Consider the following 8,869-nt stretch of genomic DNA (forward strand, 5'->3'; position numbering starts at 1 on the left):
ATGCTGCCTCCTAATAATCACACCACTTTTTTAAAAAATGCATTATTCATTTGGGTATTTTAAGGTTTTAACCTTAAGTGTGCTGATCTATTGTTTCCCTAACTTATCTTTCCTTTCTTTTTGCAAACCAGGGCATTTTCTCTTCTCTCTCTTGAATCTCTCACAGGTTCCTAACAGTGTTGCCTCAGTGTCACATGCAAGCTAGATTATGAAGCGCAACATAAGTCAGTGTTAATGGAGACTGGAACTAACTTAGAGGAGTTACCATCTTTTTTATTTTGGTGGATTCTGTTTCTCTCACAGAAGCATTTTTTTGCTTGGAGAGAATAAATAAGGTCAGAGTGGCCTGGTCTTCTCACCATCTGTTGACACCATCCCACCTTCATTAACAAGTGAGTCTATCCCTTCGTTGTCCATTTTATTCTGAAAAAGTCTCAGTTCATTTGGTGATTTAAGTTTCCTGCCATATTTGGGTGATGGTCTTAGGTCTCTGGAGCCAGAATGCTAGGTTTAAATGCCACCATGCCACTTTCTAGTTGCGTGATGTTAAGCTAACTTCTTCACTTCTCTGTGCTTCAGTTTCTTCATTTGTAAAAGGAATAATACTATCTATTTCATAGGATTGTTATGAGGATTGAGTTGCAAAGAGCTTAGAAAAGTGTCCAGCACAAAATAAGTGTTCCAACCCAGCTCTTGGAGGGCTCGGGTCAAGGCAGGCACTAGTCCAAAGAATACGCTAGGCACAGAGTCCAGACGTGAGTTTTATTAGGACTTATGAACAGGAGAAGGGTCTCTGGTGGCAGCAGTCCGGAGAAGAATAGAAGTAGTGCTCCACAAAGGTGTGAGTGCAAGGGGCAGCTTATAAGGGTTTAGGACAAGGACATTCCATAGGATATAAGAACAGGGTTTCAGCAGGGTCTCATGACACAGGGGACTAGAGATTTGTTATCAACATATCCATAAGGGGAGAGTAGTTTTAATGCTTTGCAAGATAAGTGTTTTATGATACCATCTGTACATTCTTTCCTCCATGCGGAGGTCTGTGACCTGACCTTTGACTTCTGTCCCAGTGATGTAGGCAGCTACGTGCAGTAACTTACTCTCCATATGGAGGGGTGCTGGGGACTTAGGTCTCCACAGTGAGCCTTGAATAAAGGTTAACCATAATTGTCATCATTATGTGGAACTCTCTGAAAGCCGTCCCTTTTCCTTTCTGAGTTTGTGCACAGGAAGGAATTTTACAGTTTCCTAAACTTCTGGCATCTCTTCCCACAAGACAACTTTCTTCCTAAACTTTTGGTATCTGCTTTCATAAAGGTTGGAATACATATGTGACTACATGTAACATTTATTTTATTCTTGGGTATAAATGCTAAGATGACAAAGTCACTTTCTCTCCCACATTCCCATCACTTCCCCGTTGGTCGGTATTTCTCCCTTATTAGTCCAGCATCAGTTCTTGTTGGTGTTTCTTCTGATTTCTGAGTAACAAAACCCTCAGCCAGGCAAGCCAAAAATGCTTTAGATGGTGTTTGTAGCCCAATGAACTTCTACCAGCTGGTAGGAAAATTAAGAGCCTTATTGAACGGTAACTTGCCTGATTGCCAGTGTTTTTTTTTGTTTGTTTGTCTAACATTTGTTCTCCCTATTATTCATCTTTATTCCATATGTTTTACTCATCTGTTGCTAAAGTAGATAAAAGGAGTATCAGACACAAGATTTTCACAATCACACAGTCACATTCTGAAAGCTATATCATTATACAATCATGTTCAAGAAACATGGCTACTGGAACACAGCTCTACATTTTCAGGCAGTTCCCTCCAGCCTCTCCATTACATCTCGACTAACAAGGTGATATCTATTTAATGCGTAAGAATAACCTCCAGGATAACCTCTCGACTCTGTTTGGAATCTCTCAGCCATTGATACTTTATTTTGTCTCATTTCACTCTTCTCCCTTTGGGTTGAGAAGGTTTTCTCAATCCCTTGATGCTGAGTCTCAACTCATTCCAGGATTTCTGTCCCACATTGCCAGGAAGGTCCACACCCTGGGAGTCATGTTCCATGTAGACAGGGGGAGGGTGGTGAGTTTACTTGTTGTGTTGGCTGGAGAGAGAGGCCACATCTGAGTAACAAAAGAGGTTCTCTTGGGGGTAATTCTTAGGCCTAATTTTAAGTAGGCTTGACCTATCCTTTGTGGGGTTAAGTTTCATATGAACAAACCCCAAATTGGGGGCTCAGCCTATTGCTTTGTTGTCCCCACTGCTTGTGAGAATATCAAGAATTCTCCACTTGGGGAAGTTGAATTTTCCCCCTTTCTCACCGTTTCCCAAAGGGGACTTCGCAAATACTTTTTTATTCACTGTTCAAATCACCCTTTGCCTGTGTTTTTAAATGTTCAAATAATTATAATGGGCCTGATGTGAGGGACGCTAGTTGTTCTTTCTGGAAGCCAAAAAGCTTGCCAAAGACTTATGTAAACTATTTAGTGAGACCAGGGTTGTGTTTTTATGCAATTACTTGTCAGTAGAAGATTGCAAATGAATAGCAATGAGCCAGACACCTTCAGGCACTGGAAATAAAAATGCAAACAAGACACAGCCCTGCCCTCAAGGAGTCTTCAGACAACAAGAGTAGTAAAATTGATCTAGTCTCCTGGTTAAGTTTAAACCCTCGTAATGTTCTGATGCCTCTCACACACACATGCTTGACAGGAACCTCTTTCTCCACGTTCTGTGAAAAGCCTAAAGCACCTAGGTCAATGGCACCCACCCACCAGGCACTCAAGGTCATTGACTACGCTATGAGCTCTGCTTCTACTAGAATACATTGATGCCTTTAGCACAACCCTTCCACCTCCACACAGAAAGTTTGGTGAAGAATCAGCTTTTAAAAATAACAAAAAAATTGACATGGAATTAAAAATAAGGGCAACTTTGAGAGAAATAATGCCTGCATAGTTTAGGAGGGGTAGATGTGGGGAATTGGAACTGTCAAGTCTAAAAGCTGGTCACTCCCATAAAACAAAGGAAGATGGAGAGAAGAGGATGAGGTAGTTTGGGGTAAGTTTCCCTTGATCTAAGGGAAATGAACAATAGGTAAAAGTAGTATATTAAAAGTCAGCACTGGTCTTAAATAAAAAGACTAAATGCTATTGTACTTAATGGTTTACCTTTATATTCAAGTTTTCCCTTCAATCAAAACAATAATTTCATTTCTCTGAACAGACAAAACAGATTGATTTTGGAAAACACAGTCTAACCAGGGAAAAGTGTTTCTTCTCTTCCAATCTCTCATCAATTATCTATTTTAAATCCTCCTTAAAATACATTTCTCCTTCTTGAGAAGCAAACACAATAAGGCATTTTGATCAAGGCCTACCTACTGCATCTCTTAACATCCAGGACTTTTGCTTTAAGTTCTCAAAATGATCAGTTTCACTCAAAAGTCAGAAGCAAAACAAACCAAAAAGTAAAATTGATTTTAAGTTTCATAATAAACTGAAAGATAAGGAGAAGAGCAAAGGAGAAGTTTTAAGTAAATATTAAATAACACAAAATGTAGAACATAATCTGGTTGGATTTAAAATTATTACATAGCGATTTTAAATAAGCCTTATGAGTTCTAGGGTGGGACTGCAGTGTAGTTTCAAGGAGTAGGGACTGGAGAAAGTACCAAGAACACATACTGAGAGCCAGGGGCTAAAGGGGACCATGGGTCAATTGACATGGCAAAACTCACTTATTAGAAGAGGTCCCAAATTATTTCAGTCTTTAATAAACATCTGAGCAAATGAGCCTATAACCAAGATCAATAGATTCAGTCATGTTGGAGCAGGGAAGAAAAGCCAATTCAGAGTAATACACAGTCTGTCTTCATTTCTCTCTTGTGTTTTACTGGGTCCAATAAAGCACAGCGTCTAACATGGAAGCACAGAAAAGGATTGCTGGGAAATAGACTGTTGTATAGTAATTAGAATTAGGGAGACTCCAAGGGAAAAAATAAATTCTAAGAGACAGTTATCTCTCAAAAACTGCTAGTCTTTGAGACGCAAGCCAAGGGGGCAGTTTTTACTGTGGCTCAGTGTGTAAAGGGTTGCTGGACACCTATTGATCTTTCCTGTCACACCCGAGTGGAGCGTTAACAAATCACTGTCAGCAACATCATCTTTGAATGTAGAAGACAGCAGTCTATGTGCACATCTTGGGACCTTCTTATTGCAAATACTGGGAGGATGAATAGGAGGAGAGAAATTGATTTATTGATTAAATGCACACTAGAAGAGGGAATCAATAGAGCCCAGCACTTAAGAGCTTGATCAAATAGTAGTGGGAACTGTTATTCTATTTGCATCAACTCCCCAAGTGACCCAGGGCAAGTCACTCAGCCTCTTTGTCTCAGGTTTTCACATTTAGAATTGTTCAGTAATCACAACGGGAGAATGTGAGGGGATTAACTCAGTTGGCTAATGAAATCAAGGTGGGAAGTTTTGAGTCCCATATGAGTTCTGTACTGAACTCCTGATGTGGGGGAATCAGCTCAGAAATTTCTGTATCTATGCTCATGCCAGAGAAACTAGGAAGGGTGTGGAAGCAGTCTGCTAAAGACTAATAAGAAAAAAACAAACTATAAAATCAGGTTCTACTGATGGAACATCTTTGAACAAGGCACACTCACTCTTTCCCGATAAAGACACTTAAAAAGGGTTTTGAATGTACTGGGAAGAAGAGCCATATAAACATATCAAACAAAATAAGGATAAGTTTTTGCTGTAATATACCCTGTGCCTTTTATACAGAGCATAGTTCTGATGTGCACTAAAAACTCCGCGATCATCTCCCCACTGCTGGTGAACACACACTTGTTTGGCTTGAGACAAGGTTTACCAACTCTATGGAAAGGTTTTTCTCATCTACATTTTCTCTTAAATCTAGAAATTTATTACTAATGGGGAATTCTTAAGTTATCCCACAACCAAATCAAACCAATCTACCCAGAGTCAGCTTCTAAAACCATGGAAGGAACCACAGCTACTAGTTTTCTTTGGAATCTAATGATGAACAATGGTTAAGGCAGCAAAAACAAGATCTCTCAACGCCAGTATTAAGAGAGAAAGGATCCTTTTTCAAGGCAGTAAAATCTTACCAAGACTTCACAGTTAGGATTTGGCTATGCTCTATGAAGGATGGCTAAGATTTATCATGCAAAGGCTACGGCTAACCTCCTAGTGGTAGACATTACAATCGCTCACCAGCGTTTGTTTTTTCTACTTCTAGACCCATGAAAGACTGCAACTTCCTGCAAACTTAAAGCGTGGCATTAGCAGAAGTGACTAGTATTTCCTCTAACAAAAGATTTAAGAGCCAGGACAGGATTCTTTACGGTCTCCTCCCTTGCGGCAGCAAACCCTGAGTCTTTGTGTTGAGATGGTAGAAGCAGAGGGGCGGCTGCCTCTCTCAGTCAGGACTCTCAGGTGACAATAAGCAGAGTCCCCTCCTACAGACCTGTCGATGCAGAGCCTGAATGAAAATCATTTGTGGTTTCAAACCCTGAGATTTTGAGACTGTGACTGATATAAGAAAATTGTCCTGTGTCGTAACACCATCCACTCAGTTGATTCAAGATCAATTACAGATTTTTAATTTTTCTTCATTATTGCAAGTTCAGTGGGACTTCTAATTGGCACAAACTCTGAATAGGGATTTGGAATACTGTATGCACACAAGGGTAGTAAAGCTGTTTTTCTAAAATTATTTATTTAAAGTTTTCACAAACTGACCTCTCTCCTTTAAATCACTGGCACAATATTTTGCCAAACCCACCAACATCCATTCCATTATAAGATCTGAAATAAATGGAGGCCACATGGGTCTGAACATTTCTGTAAACTAGGCTTCTAACTTCAGTATTCTATCCCAACGGCTTCACTTTTATGATTTTGTGACATTTCCTAGAATATGTCCATCTTTCTATTTGTTGTAACTCCCAAATTATTATCAATGAAAAAAAGTTCAATGCTGCAGATGAATCAAAATAGGTCTTCAAATTAAAAGCATTCTATGTGGCTATTCTGTTAAAACACTGAAAATCTGGCTTTTGTTTTATGAAAAAAGAGTATAAAGATGAGGATAAACCACATGGACCTGTGAAGGCCCAGGAGATAAATAAATGGATGCAGATAATCAGATTTCAGTTATCTGGTCCAAGTCTTGATTAAGATACAAACATATAGCTGAGATTCTCAAATCCATCTAGTAGTGTTCAGATTTTACATTTTCACAATTATGTTCCAATAAAAAAAAAAGTATGTCACAGCATCATTTTCCATTATAGTCAAAGCTTACAAACTCAATATGGAGGGTATGAAGTCATATTTATTTTTCTATCACAGTGCCTGCCTACAGTTATCAGCCAATACATGTTAAACTGATTTTTGCTTCCACTTTCAGTAATCCATATGACCTGACCATCTTCCCAGCCCACAGCCCTTTTCCAAAAGGAAGGAAGCAGGCAAAGGAGGAACACAGCAGGTGTTAGTTAGGGCTATGGCCACTGTTCTGTCACATACGGAGCCATTCTTGCCTGTCCACTCCTGTGCCCTCACCTCCAGTTTGGCTAACTGAATTCTTGCCTGGAGAGCCAAGGCTGGATGGTAGATGATGGAGACTGTGACGGCTGCACTGCTGTGCACTGGTGCACATGGCAGCAGCTATCGAAACAAAAGCATGTGCCAGATGCCCAGAACCCAGAAGGTCAGAACTAACCCTGCAACTTTTAGCTAGAGCCTAGCTCAACAACTGTCAGGGGCAATCTTCATCAGTGCAGTCAGGGCAGTGCTGCTGAGCACAGGCCTCCTGAAACAAGGTCAGAGAAAAACCGCAGGTTGTGTTCCTTCCACCATCAATTTCTTTTTGTCAAGAGAAAAATAGTTAATGCACACTTCGGCAATCCAGAATAGCCCTGGCCAAAGATTTACCTCTGAATCGAAGAGCTAGTCAGTGCTGTTGGATCGTTTGCTCTGAGGACAAAGATCAGTACAAGGATGGGTGTGTCTGTCCCCAGTAAGGGGAAAGATTGGACTTTTGACCTGGAAGGCTATACTAAGATCACTCTTGAGTCACTATGGTGATTACTATAGCTTCCAAGGTGATAAACCTGACACACCAAATCAATGCTGCCTTTTTTTTTTTTTTAAGACTTTAAGGAAATCCCTTAAACATGCTTCTGTGTTACATAATTAAGCACTGCTACCACGCATTCCATATTGCCCTGAACAAAAAGCTTAAGATGTAAACCATCTCTCAGTAACATTCCCTTACTGAATGCTGAGAGGAGAACATAAAAATCATACCACATGTCTGCCATCTGTATTTGTACTTGTCAACAGCTCTGTTTTGGGATAAACAGTTTTGAGGAATCAATTCAACTTGCTGGAAGATTAGTCAAGGAATAGCTTAAAAGACCAAAACAGAACATGAAATCAGAGTCTAAACATGATGCACAATTATCTGTTTCTTGCAAAACATTCTGTTTTGCCACAGCTAAGAGAAAGAACTGAGTGGGGGCTGGGGGAAATGTATTTATTCAAGCGAAAATTTCTTCAACCTAGAACAAATGTCTTTGCTACAATGCAACTGGAAATCATTCACTGACCTCTAAGAGATGAAGATAAAAAAAAGTAATTTTAGCATTTACACTTTGTTTCACAGTTGTAAAATGTGCAGGTATACTCAGGGGACAACTTGCAGTGGTAGAAGTGCATAATACAACTCTTTATTACATAAAAATGGTTATCATTTCCCAAAGTCGATCTTGATTAAAAGTAGTTCCATGGTTGAAACCACTACTCCCCAGCAAAGCTATTAAAATAGAGATGGCAAGGGAAAAATAAAGACTTATATGCCAAGGGGGAGGTCAGGGAGGAAATTAGGAGAAATGGGATGCTATAGATTGGTGGAAGATAACAATGGAATTGCTTTTAGAGGTGGCTGATGTAAGTGAATGAAGGGACACAGAAACCTGGCAGGCCCACATATTTTACAAAACAAATGAGAATGAGAACATGTATGCTTCATTTGGAGGCACATCCATTTTCTCTTTAAGAGAAGTCATTTATAAAAGAGCAAACCAGTGATTTGTACTTACAGACTGGACACTTTACAAGCCCCCGTCAAGGAGTGATAAATTATTGAAGCACAGCATAAAGTGTTTTATTTTCAATGTGCACATAGTAAAGTACTGTGAAATGTCTCTGTTCACCTTTCTCCAGTTATTAATTAAAAAATAATTGTTTCCAATTACTCGCTGGTCTTTAAAATAAAAAAAGAAAACACGCCACATTCACCTCTCCTTAAGCAGCACCACCACCCCTTCACTCCCTCCTTCCCTATCCTGTCCCCACATTCTGCAACTAGGCAATTGTTGAAAATCACACCACCACCTCCTGAAACAGGAATTCTGTTTAGATTGGAGAGGGAAAAAGAGGAAGACCAACACAACATTTACACAGTCGCCTGGTGTTCATTCAACCACAGTGCCCAGATATGTTTGTTGGTCCTAGAGACAGCATTAAGACTGTTGAGAGACTAAAGCAAGGTTGTGGAAAGCTTGTTAATAAATTCTGAAAATCTCCTCAGCATGAGTCCCATAACCCAGAGGAGCTGCTTTGTGCCAAGCAGTATGAATGTTTGGTGCTCTGCTCTTGGGCAATGCCACACTCAAACATAGCTCCGGGTTTAGGGAAAGGATTCCCTAAAAGCCACTCACTAGGCAAGAATTAGGAGAAATTCTTTCACAATCATAGTTTAGAAATTAAACCAGAATGAGTTCATAAACTCTAGGCTTTGCTTTAATCTAAATGACTGCC

This window comes from Tamandua tetradactyla, chromosome 22 (genome assembly GCF_023851605.1).
Source record: "Tamandua tetradactyla isolate mTamTet1 chromosome 22, mTamTet1.pri, whole genome shotgun sequence".
NCBI classification, from domain to species: domain Eukaryota; kingdom Metazoa; phylum Chordata; class Mammalia; order Pilosa; family Myrmecophagidae; genus Tamandua; species Tamandua tetradactyla.